This window comes from Numida meleagris, chromosome 5, assembly GCF_002078875.1.
Source record: "Numida meleagris isolate 19003 breed g44 Domestic line chromosome 5, NumMel1.0, whole genome shotgun sequence".
Classification (NCBI taxonomy): Eukaryota; Metazoa; Chordata; class Aves; order Galliformes; family Numididae; genus Numida; species Numida meleagris.
This window is the reverse complement of record NC_034413.1, coordinates 64774200-64787319: the sequence shown is the minus strand read 5'-3', so window position 1 is coordinate 64787319 and position 13120 is coordinate 64774200. Positions and strand designations below refer to the sequence as shown.

At 41.6% G+C, this 13120-nt stretch overlaps 1 protein-coding gene across 5 annotated transcripts in view; it reads left to right on the top strand.

Annotated features, from left to right (window-relative positions):
* The window catches only part of NCKAP5 (NCK associated protein 5), a 454740-nt gene that overhangs the window by 100896 nt on the left and 340724 nt on the right, over window positions 1–13120 (top strand). For 3 of the 5 annotated variants that reach the window (XM_021397921.1, XM_021397919.1, XM_021397918.1), the window contains one exon: window positions 10148–10260. The exons of 1 other annotated variant lie outside the window; for it this stretch is intronic. The gene's annotated coding sequence lies outside the window, so the exon portion shown is untranslated. Of the gene's footprint in view, window positions 1–10036; window positions 10261–13120 lie in introns of those variants that run through there. One more of the 5 variants, XM_021397922.1, reaches the window with a different exon arrangement.

The window sequence follows — 13120 nt, the reverse complement described above, 5'->3', positions numbered from 1 at the left end:
CGCATAATATTAAGCTAGCTCCAGCCATGACATTTACCTTTTCTGCTTTGTGTGCAAGTAGTCCCCATGAAGATTCAGTGGCATTTACTGTTTATCTTGCCAACTGTCTTCTCATTGAATTTTTGAGGAAAGAAGGAAGGTTGCCTGTGTTCAGTTTAAGTCTCTTTTACTGTCATTGGTTCAGCACAGTTCTGGTTGTAAGGAATTTCTGTTCTGTGATGTATCTGGCCATACTAATACAATTTTCCTTAATGCCAGGATTCTGAGGTTGGTGGAAATTTTCAGGTATGTTAGGTAGCAGCTGGAAACCACAGTGAGTGAACAGTCCTACTGGATCAAGCGAAGGTGCTAAGAGCTAATGCAGAAGGCTCCTGGTGTGCTGCAAGTGGAGAAAAAACATGAGCAATGAAGTTAATTAGGAGGAAATGTCATTTTATTATTTGCCCCAAATTGCTTGGTTTTAAAATAGTAAGTAATCACAGCAACCCTTTCATAAACAGGACAAAGTTCACAAATTACCATGAGCATTTCAAGCATTCATAAACTGACTTTTTAAGGTGGGAGTGGTAACCCTGGTCCTGCCAGGTAAATAAGCTATAATTAAGTTATTCATTTGTCGTGTTTTATAAATACTACTTTTTCATGGGTATCATTTTATGTAAAAGCTTTTGAAACGGATAGGTCTTATGAACAGAAATCTAGTTTTATAATTTTGTCTACACAGAGAAGCTACTGCAAAATGAGTGGCAAATCAATACAAAATAGCTATTCCACAGTGATTCTCTGTGCAGGTATTTCTAATGCCTGCTGCATGGTAAGGTTTCACACAGTGACAACTACTCTGTCCTGTCCTATTTGGCAGGAAGAATTTCATGGAGGCTACCCCCAAGATTGTCTAGCTCAATAGGATTACCCTGACTTGAAGCTTCACTAAGGTGTAATGTTGTCTGCAATAGGAAAGGGAAAAGTCTTTTTTAACAGATAATTTTTGAATGTAGCAGAATACCTGCATTTCTTGTAGAATGACTATCATTACTTACGTTGATATTGATTTAGATAATTTTAGTTTATATCATGAAAGCACATATCAGCGATGCTGTTCTGGGTGAAATCCTGGTATTTTGAAATTATTTGAGTGGCAGAAAGTTGTAGGTATTAATTGGGCCTCATTATAGAAACAAAGAGAGATCTTGATATGTCCTAAGGCTACACAACAGTAATTTCCATCTGTTTAAAGACACGTGCCAAAGTTAGAGCACAGGAGAAATTATTCACATCCAAACTTCTGAGATGTTTGGAAAAGCTCTCAAAGGAAATTATAGATATTACAGGAAATGAACAAAATGTTGGGGTTTTATTTAAAATTCTTAGACATCATCCATATACCTGTAGTATGGTATAAACAAAACCAACTGGTAATGCATTCCAGGACTGTTGTGCCTGTTGGGTTAGAGGGTGGAGGGGGCAGCAGCAGGGGAGAGGCTGGAGAAGCTGTCCCACATCCCCCATGTGTCTGTGATGGCTGATCTCTTGGTCAGCACACAAGTCTTGATCCAAGTAGTTAGAGGCTTTGTATTTTTACTGTGTGCCAAACACACTAAGCAGGTGATAATTACTTTGTTTCATCAATTGTCTATCTATGAGTGTCTGAAAGCTACGTGTATGGCAGTCAGCCTTTGAAAGCAGGTTGGAGCTGCTGGTCTGAATTGCTAAGATGATATTAAAGTCAAAGGAACATGAAGCAGAAACTAGCAGTGCTGATTGGTAGGTACTTGAGTTTGTTGATCTGCAGATACAGTAGGATGAGCGGCTGGCCTGAGACCTGCCCCGTTGATCAAAAGGCAGGGGCAAGCCTTGTTTCACATTAACACAGGCTTTACCAAAGCCAGTGCTCAGCCTCAGAGGTGCTTTTAGGATGTTTTAGGATGAATTATATCAGCTCAGTCTCTTGACTACGAGCTCCCACGACGAGGAAAGCCTTTTCAGGCTATTACACTGTGAAGGTAAAGCATTTTCTTGCTTTCTCTCTCTGAAAGGAAAATGCACGCGGTGGATCCTTCTGGAGTTCACTCCCCAGTGTTGCGGGGAGATCCAGGAGCTAGCTCTGAGACTGTCTGCTGGGGGCTGCGGGCTGCGGCAGTGCAGCTCTGGGCCGAGCACATCCTTCCTGCTACCCCGTGCCGGGAGCTGGCATGGCATAGCCACTGACATAGCCCAGGGAGCTCTTTAAAAGCTGCTAGCATGTCACATGACTTTATCGGCTGTTTAATTTCAGATGGATAAAAATTTATCGCAGATCTACTATTGTCTGTTAGTCACGTTTTTGTTTACACTAGTGTCACTGAGAAAAAATTGTATCACGGGATGAAAGTAAACAGTGACAAACGTATCTGCAAGGACCCACTGCAGGACGTGAGGAAGGCTGGACTTGTGGACTACACGTCCACAAGCTGGTCATGTATTTTATTTAGATCTAATCTATATGGAAGTCAGCAGCATCTGATTGCATTTTTCTCTCATCGTTGAGTCTCTTGACTGTAGGTTCACATTAAAACAGCACTTTGACATCAAAATTATCCAGCTATTTTATTTTAATGCATGGCATTAAGTAAGCTGGGTGGCAAACTGTCTTCTCAAACAGATTGACTTGTTCTACTTTTGGGGAAGGAACAGCTGAATAGCTGGGAGGGAAATCTGCCCGTTCAGAAAATTTATTATAACCGACGTAACAGAGTGAATTATTTGTTTTCAAGTGCTAGTTTGCTTTTGATGCTTTTAATTTAACTGAAGTCTTTATCATACCATTTGAAATTGTCCTCGGGGGCCGAGGTTATCACTGAAACTTGCGAAAGTAATTGATACTTATTCTGTGTTGTTCACTGTGTTTATATGATTACAAGATGAGTTTTTCCTCTCTTTATAGCATGCAATAAAATCTTCACTGCTCTATGGTAGGGGAGGCAGTATGATAAACCAGAGCAGCCTTCATGTGATTTTACCTGCCCTTTTCCAGCCAGCCAAATAGGATGGAAGGCTTCATTTTGCAGGAAGGATGAGAAAATTTTCTTCTCACAAAACCAATTTCAGTCTGTTTCATCATCCCTTTCGCAAAGCCACACTTTGGTCTCCTTCCCTGAGAAGTATCTAGCTGGCTGCTAGGAGCTGTCATATTTCACAGATTTCAGGTAATCGTAGCATGTTGTTGAAATCTTGCGTTGAAAGTGTGCGTGTAATTTGTTACTGTATTCTACAACAGCCCAGGATTTTTCATAGGATGTCACAGAGGATCCTGAAGATGTGCAGTGAGGTACTTTTTTGGTAAGCCTTTGGTATTCTGCAGGGGAATGCTGACAGCACATAGAGCAGTAATTCCTGGACTTAAATTTCCTGGCAGCTCCATTACAGCTTTAAGTGAGCAACTCATCCCCCAGGGGTTTTACTTGTACTGTTGGATCAACTTTCTGTGGGTCCCAGGGGCGTTATGGCAGCAGCATACTTGCAGGGGGTTTCAGGTAGACATGTTTATTATAGTCACTCAGGAAAACGGGATGTTTTTATCAGCCCAAAGTGTGTCCCAATATGGAAATCTGTAGTATTAAAATCAGGCACATTGTTGCAGCTCTAGTTTCACAAGTCATCTGCTGGTAGCGGTTTCTTCCTGTCCTGCTTTGACGGCAGAATTGAAAGACCCAAAGAGAGCTTTAAATGATGGTAATCTTTCTCAAACAGTTCTAGGATTGTTTTTTCCCTACAGTCTTTGGGAGCAAGGTTAGTGCTGAGGGCTGGTTTGGTGCACATGGGACCCACGGTGACACCGCTGCTTTGCTTTCACAGCTCTGGCTGGTGACTGCAGCTGCTTGCAGGTACTCATTAACCCCACGTGTATGCACTTTGGCAAACAGAGCAGGCAATACAGCTGCTCAAAGGGTTACTGGGTCCGCATCCAGGGGTCAATAAAACACGTGCAGGCAGATAGCGGGCCTATCTGTTCCCTCCTCAGGCTCCCTCCATGCCCTCATTGTGCCAAGGGCAGGAATAACATCAGCAACACCCCGCAAGCAGAGCTTCCTGTGGCAAACACAAGGAGAACTTCAAGCAGCAGCCTGGCAAGGGAGGAGGAAGACTGCCCAAGTCAGCTGTTGCTTATTCTTCCTTCCCAGGCAGTAGCACAAGGGAAAAGGGGTGTCTGTGAGAGCTTTTAAAGATGCTTTGTTATCCCATACGGTATGGAGAGTGATGTACCTGTTTGTTTGAGGAAGTGTTTATTATATTATGAGTTTGCATTATGTGTTTAAAAGCAATTTACATAAAAATTAGTTCTGATTTATGTAATCTCCTCTGAAGATTTTTTTCCCTTAATATGCTGATGTGCTGCTACCTCTGTGCCACACAGCGTAAGGCCAAAGCTTCCAGCCAGATTCTTATCTCCATCTGGTGCACACACGTGGGAGGACAGTTTACAAAGCCATCTGAAACACATAAATTCTGTTCCTTGTTTCCTCTGTTTGGTCTGATTACTGTGGCCTGCAATAGAGCAGGAGCAATGGAATTCTGTGGCTGAGGAATGGAGAGTGATATCCCAGCACTCGTGCTTGCTTTGGGAAGATGACTGACTGATCTTTCTGGAGTGTGAAGGTGTCAGGATGGAGCAAGTGGAGTGGAACCACTGAGTTGAGAATGCAGGGCTGTGTGACTGGCAGTCTCTGGGAAAGAATCTCTGCTTGACATGTACAAAAATGTAACTGATTGCTCCAATCCAATGGCCAGTTCATTAATTAAAAAGGCAAGTGGGCTCTTATCCAGGAGTGCAGTAGCAAACAAACAGCTCGACTGAAAAACAAGGCTGCTTAACCATCTGAAAGAGCATGGAGCCATCACAGCTGCTGCAGAACCTGTCACGACTTGGCTGCCAAGAGGCCAGATGCTCACAGCAGAGGAATGTGTGTTTCACAAGCTGATACCTCTGCTTTCTGACACACAGGGACACGTCCGGAAAGGCAGGAGGGGAGCGTCAATTAGTCAGCTTCCCTATCAGGTGCCAGCCTTGCTGGAACCCCAACACCTGTAGCAACAGGCATTTTCATCAGAAACAGATTATGGAAATAACCTTCTCCTCTTAGTAAAGACCATTTTCAGTAGCCAGAGGGGACCACTACCCGTATGTGAAGTTAAAGCACATAACTGATTTAATGATCAGACCCATTGGAATCTAACTTTGCAGGGGCTTACCCGTGTGATTAAGGATATACAAAAGCCCTTGAAAGTACGTTGGTTTTGGGTCTGCTCCAGAATGCACTAATGCCATTGATTTCAATTTACTCTGGATAAGGTCACTGGTGGCTGAATCAATCTCATGACTCCAGAAACAAGAGGAAAGGCAAAAAAAGAATAATGGCTTAAATCAGGAAATTAATGAAAGCCAGTCCTAGGTGCTTGTATTTAGTAATCACATTTAAAATGCTTCTGAGTTCCCTTCTAGTTAAAAATTCAGCTTCTGCCTCCCTCTTCCTGGTTCAAGTGTCAACACTTGAAATAGACTTTGTAGGATTTGCTTAAGCTTGTGTTTTACAATGAGATAGTTTATAGGGAGAGTTAATCACATCAATTTTCACCTGTGAATACTTTTTTTTTTAATTCTACTGAAGCATAAATTAAGGCACCAAAAAAGATTTAGGAACTGATATCAAATCATTGTTACAGCTGGAAAAATGGTATGCACTCATTTAAATTCTCAGCTCATCTAGAAAGTTTAGATAAGTTCTTTGTTTCAGCTATTAGTTTTGATATACCGTGTCAGGTTTCATCCTGACAGTGAAAGACAGGATTTCCCATGGTGTAGGATGTGAGTTAGGTAACTGTGTCTGTGTAGCTGTCTGCTGTGTGTTGGGGAGTGCATGGCAGCACGTGTGTGGAGCAGAGCTGGAGAGGACAAACCAGGTATATAACATGCTATGACCCCAGGTACAGCAGAATGATCAGTAGGATATGATCATTGTTGCAGCTTTTTCTCTGAAACTTAAATTCATAAATGTGAGAGATCTATTGTATGTTCCAGCAATAAAACCTTTCTTTGCTAAGGATCTTTCCCCTGCTGTTGATGTGCAGGGGAGGTAAAAAGCTTTGAAAAATCACCCAGTGAGGTTAGAAACCAAACTGGTTTTGCGATCAAAAGCTTACCAGCCCGATCAAACTGCTTCAGCTGGAGACCCCTTTTTGACAGTGAGTGAGGAGATCCATACACCGCCCCTGCACATTTCCTTTTATTCTCTTCACTTGTTCTCTTCACCAGCTACCCTAGGCTTAGAAGTGTTTACTGTGCTAACGTGCTGATCCCACATGCTTTTAAGTATTTGTTTTATGAGATCGATACCTGGTTGTGTGTTGGTAAAAACAAGAATAATATTAATATCCAAAGAGCATTTTGCTTTCCAGAATCCTGGTGGCATTCTGGAGAAGTTTCTGTGATATTTTAAGAATCAGCTCAAGACTTCCAACCATATTCAACCCCAAAGAGGGTGAAAAATCAAATTTGCCCTCCAGTGATCTGAATAATTACTGTGGGATAAAAATATAACATATTGGGATTATAGTGTTCTGTTATATTCTGTTATATTATATTACACAATATTATGTTACATTATGATACATCTGGGCTGATCCTCTCCTACCACAGCCCTATGACTCCATCATGGTGAGGGCACTGGGAGCATTTGGGATCCTGGATGTTTGCTGATCTCATGCTGGGACAAGTGAACGCTGGCACTGGAAATAGCTTGGATTTGTATTTGTATGAGGCACTGAGGTTTTAACAGATAGTGCCATACTAGGATAGATGGATGGGCAAACTGTGTCTCTGTGTACTTAGATCACAGAATTATAGAATTGCTCAGGTTGGAAAGGACCTTCAAGATCATCAAGTCCAACCACAACCTAATCATAGTGCTCTAACAACCCACCGCTAAATCATGTCCCCGAGCACCACATCCAAATGGTTTTTAAACACATTCAGGGATGGTGACTCAACCACCTCCCTGGGGAGCCTGTTCCAGTGCTTAACAACCCTTTCTGTAAAGAAGTTTTTCCTGATATCCAACCTAAACCTCCCCTGGCGTAACTTGAGGCCATGGATCAATCCATTCCATCTCACCTTAGCTGCCTGCCCATCAAAAATAGATCTGGGTCAGTCATAGAATCATAGAATCATAAGGTTGGAAAGGACCTACAAGATCATCTAGTCCAACCGTCCTCCTATCACCATTACTACCCTGTAAGCTACTAAATCTTATAGCACCTCGTCCAGATGCCTCTTGAATACTGCCAGGGACGGTGACTCCACCAACACCCTGGGCAGGCCATTCCAGTGCCTGATCCCTCTTTGAGAGAAAAAGTTTTTCCTTATATCTAATCTAAATCTCCCCTGGTGCAACTTGTGGCCATTTCCTTGGGTCCTATTTGTTGTCTGGGAGAAGAGGCCGACCCCCTCCTCATCACAACCCCCCTTCAGGAAGTTGTCAGTATGCATATCCCTGCTGAGCATCAGTCTGGGAGCAACTGCTGTAGCTCATGGCTTCGCTGCATTTGTCTTTTCAGTCAACCTGTAGCTTGTCAAGGACAGGATTCTGCCTTGAATTTTGTTCTAACAAAAGCCATGGCATTCCTGCCAAAAATAAGCTGTATCTGCACAGCCAGTGGCTGTATCTTATGATGACTTAGAATAGAAATTAGATGGAATAAATGCATTTAGAGAGTGAGCTAATGGCCACTCCCTTAATAAGGGTTGTAATTTGAAGAATGCAGAATCTGTTTGTCCACCCTCGTGGGAATTCTCATCTTGGGAAGAATAACTTACTGGTTAAACCCGCAAATCTAAGTACTTGCTTCTTTGCACATTTATTTTGACACCAGTTCAGAAAAGGATTGAGATAGAATTTACGTTGGTGGAAGTCTCCAAAAAATTGGTTTCAGGCAATTGATGTTGCAGGATCCTGTTCAGCTGGGTGTAGCTAGCTGGGAAATGCATGACCAGGAGGCTTAATACGTGCAAAAATTTACTGAATAGCACAAATAGTGCCTGGGAACAGGCTCCAGTTTCTCTTAAGGTATGTTCTTTTTTATTTCATGATGCTTTTGGCTTTTTCTATTAAATCAGTGGTTTCCTGATTTTTTGAATCTATGCACTCTTCCTTTTTTTTCCCCTATGTGCATGCCTGAATTAGCATCCTGCTGCAAACCAGCTTTGTTGTCAAGAGATCTGCAGTAGAACCTGCATTTTGCTGTTCCATAATGTTCATCAGTCCTTGGTATGAGATGGTGCACTGTAAATTTGCATCAAATTAAGCAAAATGTAACCCTTCTCCTGATCTCATGGATGGATTTGTTCCCGCTGGAATGAGCTGATGCTTGCGGACCCGTACACAGTAGCTCTTGCAAAGCTGGGGCTAATGCTGTATGTTTTGAAGCATGCGTTATTGCATGTTATTATTGATACTTATTGCTTCCATGGCCCACATCATCTTCAAAGCATTTTGAGGACTTCCTCGATCAGAGCTCAGTGAGTCAGATGCACTCTTGCTGATCGTGATGTAAGACGGAGAACAGCCTCATAAATGCAACTCGTGGTTCTTTGTGTGCTACGGGCTGGTTAGCCACATGGGTATAGGGGGATTTACACCACACTTCCTTCAAAGGCACAGATCTAGGTTTTCTATGGAGCAGTTCAAGTGATCTCTATGGCACTATGGCATTAGGGTACTGCTTCCACTTGGGGCATGCACTGGGCAAATCAGGGACTCCATCATTAAGGGCACATAAATTGCTTGATGACACTCTTGCAGTCAAAAGCAAGATCTTTGGCCAGTGCTAACCGCTGTTGTTCAGCTGCATCCTTGCACCTAGCTTGATTTACAGCAGTGGAGGACCTGCCCCAAGGTCGATCTACTCGCTGTAAGCAGGCAGAAATTTGGGTTGCTACTTCTCTTACATGTAGGAATTGAGAACATCATGAAAACTTGGCTTTGACTCATCTCTGAGCTCAGGTTTCTGTTTTGTTGTGTGTGGAATGTGCAAGTCGGGTTTTGGGATGCAAGGGGTGAGGTGTTTCCACTGCTGAAGCTCCTTGTGCGGAAGCACACGCAGATAAGAGAACTCCATCTGTCACAGCCCTTGGTGCTGCCCTGCCTGTATTTGAAGTTCTGACTTGAAAGGGCTGACTTCTGAAAACCAAGGCACAGACTGCCAGATCCCTCTTCCAGCAAGAGCTCAATGACAGAGGGTAGTTTGGGACTACTGCCTGTGCTGGTCCTTGGGTCAGCACCCTGTGCCTCCCTGCACCTGGGCAAACTTCAGTTCCAAACACCAGTTGGTCTTGGACCTCCAGCTCAGAGGAGGAAAGGTCAGTGTTATGCCCTTATCACCATCTGAATAGCAATGTTTGGGGCTGTTTCCTGCTTTCTTTTATTTTCATCTTTGGAAAGGAAGAGAGGTTTCTTCAGAACGTATTGTAACTGATGTTGAACTGGCTTAAATCTTGTGAAGATTGAAGTCAGTAGTTCTGTAGCTTTTAAAATTAGGAAGTAATTAGGTGAAACTTTTATTTCAACTTACTAAAGTCCTGTGCTCTGTGCTTTAAGATCCATGCAGATTCGCACCCCTGGTTACATATCTTTAAAATAAACAGAAGAATTAGGAGAATGCAGGGGAAAATTCTGAAAAAGGTGCTGCTGACACTTTTCTTTTTCTCCCTGCACGCTTTGCATTTTGAAGCTGGTTAGGTTCTTAATTTTTCTGCTTTCCCTGCAAATACTGTTTATTCATTCTAAGAAAACATCAGTTGGGTAAACAGAAGTATTTATGTGTGTAGCACTGCAACTCCTACTAAGATGCAAATTGTGCTGCAGGGAAGATAGTTTGTGCTTTTCTTTCCTCTCCTCTTTTCTTTCTTGACAGTCAGTTAATAAAGACTCAACAATAAGCAGCTGCCTGTGATGTCATTTGGGACTTTGTCCACAGAGCTTGTATTTACAAGTACTGAGCAACTACGTAGCAGCAGAAAACCCAACTATCAGCAAACTTCATGTCTGCTGTTGCTGGAGGACTTCAGTAGTGCTCTGGATGGTGTAGAAAGCTAACTCTGTTCTTCTAACCACAGACTTTTAAAGCCTGGTAAATAAACACTGGATAAACTCAAGAGAATTTCTGGACTGCAGAGACTTACGGATCTGAGTTCTCCAGGGCTGGCATGTTTTGACTGAACTGCTGCAAGTAAGACTTTTGCTGTTTCAGTGTTTTTATCATCTCTGTAAAGCTTATTTTTTTTTCTAAGAGTGTGTCAGCATTGCTATTTGTAGTTTAATTAAAAGAGAAGCTAGTATGTAGTTGTTAGGAGTAATTGCAGCCATGCATCTGAGTGTTTCAGCAACAGAATAAAGGACAAATGAGAACTTTGAATTTTGCTTTTGTTTGCCTGAGATTACACTGAAGTGACTCCTAGTATAATTGGTGAAACTTCAAGATTCTTAAAAATGGTGAGAATTGTCATTAATTGAACAAAAAATAGTCTGTCTTTTAAAAGATTGTTCTTTTATCAGTTCCTGGCATTTATTTGAATGCTCAAAGTTAATGTGAATTTTTAATATAATTTTCTTATACTTTTTAATACAGTTTTCTTTAGAAGTTGTTTTGCTTCTTATGCAGGCAGAGATTTAAAGCAAACCTTTGCTATTTCTGGTCTTATCCCCAGTTCGGGTTATGGAGACAGATAAGTTTGAAAGAAAGACTCATGCACTACTTTGAAATCTGGTGCCTTTTGGATTAAATTAATTAATAATTATATGAGAAACAGGGTTTTTTTAGTTTGTTTTTGAGTAATTATGTTCGAATCTATGTCAGAATCTTTAAACATCAGAGCAGAAACTGCTGTGAGAAAAACTTTATTTCTACACTGCCTGCTGTTTGAAGACAGAATTATGTTTATAGCCACTTAACTCATTTTCATGACATTTAGGTGAGATAGTCACCATATTATTCCCATTTTACAGAGGTGGAAACTGACCCCTAGAAGTGATTTATTAAAACTTGGTACACCCACTTCAAATGCTGGTAACAAACTCATCTCACCTGCTTCTCATTTCTGTCCTTTATCAGAAGCCTATTCAAATTACTGCAATTTCAGTTGTAGTGGCTCTTCCAGAGAGTAACCTGATCACAGTACACTGTGTGAGGATCTCTTTTACTTCTTTTTACCTCTATTTAATGATCTGTCTTTGTGGAGACAAAGTGCATTTCTGAAGAATGAAATCAGGGCAAGTATATGAGGCTATGTCAGCACAAATCAGTCAAACAGGAATTGGAGGATTTTTTATTTTTATTTATTTATTTATTTTTTGCTTCTCCTGACGCTGACTTTTATCTACAAGGCCTCTCAGTTGCAACATACTACTTTGTACTAAGTTTTGGGTGGCTGCAACTGCTGATGCCTCTCCCAAGTGACCCTGTTTCTGTAGCAGATCAAAACCTGTCTGTCTTTTCTTTTGATGTTTTAATGTGGCTTGGCATGTCAAGATGTTGTGTAACTTAGGACCCGTTGTTCTGTGTTTGGAACTGAAGCATGTTCTCCTGGAAGAAAAAATAGCCCTAAATTAACTCTGCATTTATGCCATGCCATGAAAATGGTAAAGGCTTTGGGGGTTTTAAATAGGGGCCTAAGAGCATAGAGTTTTGTTCTTTATGTGTGCACTGTCCTTCTTGAGAAATAATATGAACAAGGTTTATATGTTTTTTAAAAGACTTTTTTGTAGCTCAGGAGCTTCCACTGAGTTTAGAAGTGAATAACAGGTATCATGATGGAGCCTTTTACTGGAGGAAAGAAAAGGCTGAGGGTTGGATGCTCTGATCCCTGTACTGACTCCTGTGGGCCAGTCCTTCCTTCCCTCTGTCAGCCTATGGTCAGCAATGATGATCTGCTGCTGCACACTAATAAGTCTATTTACATTTGCAACGTTCAGGTATTGTGTTGGCAAATGCCCACAAAACTTTAGAAACAAAATGAGATTAAAACAATAATCAGTGCCCTCTTACCTTTCCCACTTAAGTTAATCTTATGTGCAAGCCCTAATCATACAAATGTGAATCTTACTCCCGATTTAAGAAAAGTTAATGGGCTTTTCTGTTCTCATTCCAGCGTGTAAAATGAGTTGTGTGTGTTTTGAGGCTTAGATTTAAACAAGTAGAAATCCTGCCCCATTAAATGCAAAGTGGTAGTGTACAGTTCCACTTCAGTCAAGAGCAAACCTTCAGCTAATTCCTTTAAGAGCAGGAGCAGACTCTCAAAACTTGATGCGCTTGGGTCATTTCATTTTCACTTTTCTTTTTTACATTTCCTTTCTCACATTTACATTTTCTTTTCTGTATTTCATTGTATGAAATTAGGCTACAAAGCAAGCTTCATTTTCAGTAGAGCAATCCCCTGTTTGGATTTTCAATGGATAAAAGCTACAGGTCTGAGAAATAAGCCCAAGGATACCGTATATGATCTGATAACATCCTGGGATGGCATTAAAGGGGACAATTGCCAGCAGACTGTCAGTTCTTTGGGCTTTCTTGCCATTTGAAAAGAAGCAGAATGAGTGCAGAGTCCAGCCTGTCATCCCCTGTCAAGCGGGACTGAGGCTGGGATAAAAGCCATGGAACAAAGGTGCCAAAGGGAAGCTGAGCTGAGGAGCTCAGCACGGCTCAGTGGGGCCAAGCGCAAGGAGGTGCTGCGTGGCTCCTGCATATGCTCAGCTCCCAGCAGCATGGGAGTTATAATAAGAAAAATCCACACCAAATTTATTAATACACCTTTGAAATTTTAGCATCTAAAATGCAGTTTTATTACTAAAATAAGATAAATTGACCACGTAAACAGAACACATTAACACTTGTAGCACTATTCTGTACTGTCTAATGACCTCTCATATACCATACAGGATTGCACTAGGTATTCTCTAATGATTACATAAATTCGTCATGATGCTTTTGGAGATGAAAATTTTGATAACTGTTACCTGAAGAATTCTTAGAACCCTTGTATGATTCCACTGACTGGCAGCAGGTGACTCACAGGGATGGGGTCCATGCCGCA